General features: G+C 37.0%; 1 pseudogene; it reads left to right on the top strand.

The window, feature by feature from the left end:
• The first annotated feature begins 652 nt into the window (after positions 1 to 652).
• Positions 653 to 2,782, top strand: LOC114614705 (annotated as a pseudogene).
• The last annotated feature ends 262 nt before the right edge of the window (positions 2,783 to 3,044 follow it).

Below are 3,044 nucleotides of genomic sequence, written 5' to 3' on the forward strand. Positions count from 1 at the left end.
TTGTTAGGACCTAAAAACAGTAACGAAAGTAATTCTAACCTTACTTACACGATAGCTAAGATCCAAACTGGGATTAGATACCCCACTATGCTTAGCCCTAAACCTAAATAATTTAATAACAAAAATATTTGCCAGAGAACTACTGGCCACCGCTTAAAACTCAAAGGACTTGGCGGTACTTTATATCCGTCTAGAGGAGCCTGTTCTATAATCGATAAACCCCGCTATACCTCACCATCTCTTGCTAATTCAGCCTATATACCGCCATCTTCAGCAAACCCTAAAAAGGCATAAAAGTAAGCATAATAATAACCATAAAAACGTTAGGTCAAGGTGTAGCCAATGAGATGGGAAGAAATGGGCCACATTTTCTTTCATAAGAACATTAACGAAACCCTTTATGAAACTAAAGGATAAAGGAGGATTTAGTAGTAAATTAAGAATAGAGTGCTTAATTGAATAGCGCAATGAAGTACGTACACACCGCCCGTCACCATCCTCAAACCAAACTAACATTAATATACATAATTCAACGATACAGTTTATGAGAGGAGACAAGTCGTAACAAGGTAAGCATACTGGAAAGTGTGCTTGGAATAATCACAGTGTAGCTTAATAGAAAGCGTCTGGCTTACACCCAGAGGAATTCATTAAATATGAACACTTTGAACTAATTCTAGCCCTATTTAACACAAACAAAACTACCCATAAAAATAAACTAAAACATTATGGACAATAAAAGTATTAGAGAAAGAAATTATACCTAGGAGCTATAGAACAAGTACAGCAAGGGAAAGATGAAAGACTAACAAAAAGTATAAATAAGCAAAGATTAAATCTTGTACCTTTTGCATAATGAATTAACTAGAAAACCTCTAACTAAATGAATTAAAGCTAGAAACCCCGAAACCAAACGAGCTACCTAAAAAAACAACTTCATGAGTAAACCCGTCTATGTAGCAAAATAGTGGGATGATTTTCAGGTAGAGGTGAAAAGCCTATCGAGCTTGGTGATAGCTGGTTACCCAAAAATGAATTTCAGTTCAACTTTAAGCTTACCATAAGAATATAAATCTGCATGTAAACTTAAATTATAGCCAAAAGAGGGACAGCTCTTTGGGAACGGAAAAAAACCTTCAATAGTGAATAAATATACAAACATACACTTAACCATTGTTGGCCTAAAAGCAGCCACCAACAAAGAAAGCGTTCAAGCTCAATATAAGAAACAAATCAATCCGAATATTATTAATTAATTCCTATATTAAATATTGGGTTAATCTATAATACTATAGATGAAATACTGTTAATATGAGTAACAAGAACCTATTCTCCAAGCACAAGTTTATAACAATTCGGATAACCATTGTTAGTTATAGGGTATTAGATAATAAACACAACTAAACTATCTAAGCTTCAACCGTTAACCCAACACAGGAGTGCTTTAAGGAAAGATTAAAAAGAATAAAAGGAACTCGGCAAACATGAATCCCGCCTGTTAACAAAAACATCACCTCTAGCATTACAAGTATTAGAGGCATTGCCTGCCCAGTGACTTTCAAGTTTAACGGCCGCGGTATTCTGACCGTGCAAAGGTAGCATAATCATTTGTTCCCTAATTAGGGACTAGTATGAATGGCTAGACGAGGATTCAACTGTCTCTTATTCTCAATCAGTGAAATTGACCTTCCAGTGAAGAGGCTGGAATAAAATAATAAGACGAGAAGACCCTATGGAGCTTTAATTAACTAGCCTAATTATAATACTCATACCCTAATGGAACAAAACCATAAACATTAAGCTAACAATTTCGGTTGGGGTGACCTCGGAGAACAAAAAATCCTCCGAATGATTATAGCACAGACAAACAAGTCAAAGCAATCCACTATATCTTATTGACCCAAAAATACTTTGACCAACGGACCAAGTTACCCTAGGGATAACAGCGCAATCCTATTTAAGAGTCCATATCGACAATTAGGGTTTACGACCTCGATGTTGGATCAGGACATCCCAATGGTGCAGAAGCTATTAAAGGTTCGTTTGTTCAACGATTAAAGTCCTACGTGATCTGAGTTCAGACCGGAGCAATCCAGGTCGGTTTCTATCTATTCACAATTTCTCCCAGTACGAAAGGACAAGAGAAATAGAGCCAACTCATAAATGAGCGCCCTCAAACCAATATATGAATAGATCTTAATATAGTAAATATGTAAAACTACTCATCCAGACAAGATATTAGGGTGGCAGAGCCAGGTAACTGCATAAGATTTAAAACCTTGTTCCCAGAGGTTCAAATCCTCTTCCTAATAATGTATTTAATTAATATTTTAACCCTCCTAGCCCCCATTCTAATTGCTATAGCCTTTTTAACTCTAGTAGAACGTAAAGTACTAGGGTATATACAACTACGAAAAGGCCCTAACATAGTAGGCCCCTACGGAATTTTACAACCATTCGCAGATGCTATAAAACTATTTATAAAAGAACCAATACGCCCACTTACCACTTCCATCTCGCTATTCATTATTGCTCCAACCCTATCCCTATCCCTAGCCCTCAGCCTATGAATCCCACTACCAATACCCCACCCCCTAATTAACTTAAATCTAGGAATCCTGTTCATCCTAGCTACATCAAGCCTTTCAGTATACTCAATCTTATGATCCGGATGAGCCTCAAACTCAAAATACTCCCTATTTGGCGCCCTACGAGCAGTAGCCCAAACAATCTCATACGAAGTAACAATAGCCATCATCCTATTATCAGTCCTACTAATAAATGGCTCATTTTCCCTACAAACACTTATTACCACCCAAGAACAAATATGACTAATCATCCCAACCTGACCTATAGCCATAATATGATTTATTTCAACTCTAGCAGAAACAAACCGAGCCCCATTCGATCTAACAGAGGGTGAATCCGAACTTGTATCTGGATTTAACGTCGAATACGCCGCCGGTCCATTCGCACTATTCTTCATAGCCGAATATACAAACATTATCCTAATAAATGCCTTAACCACCATTATCTTTTTAGGC

The sequence above is a fragment of the Grammomys surdaster genome, unplaced genomic scaffold (genome assembly GCF_004785775.1).
Source record: "Grammomys surdaster isolate TR1022 unplaced genomic scaffold, NIH_TR_1.0 126410, whole genome shotgun sequence".
Lineage (NCBI taxonomy): Eukaryota > Metazoa > Chordata > Mammalia > Rodentia > Muridae > Grammomys > Grammomys surdaster.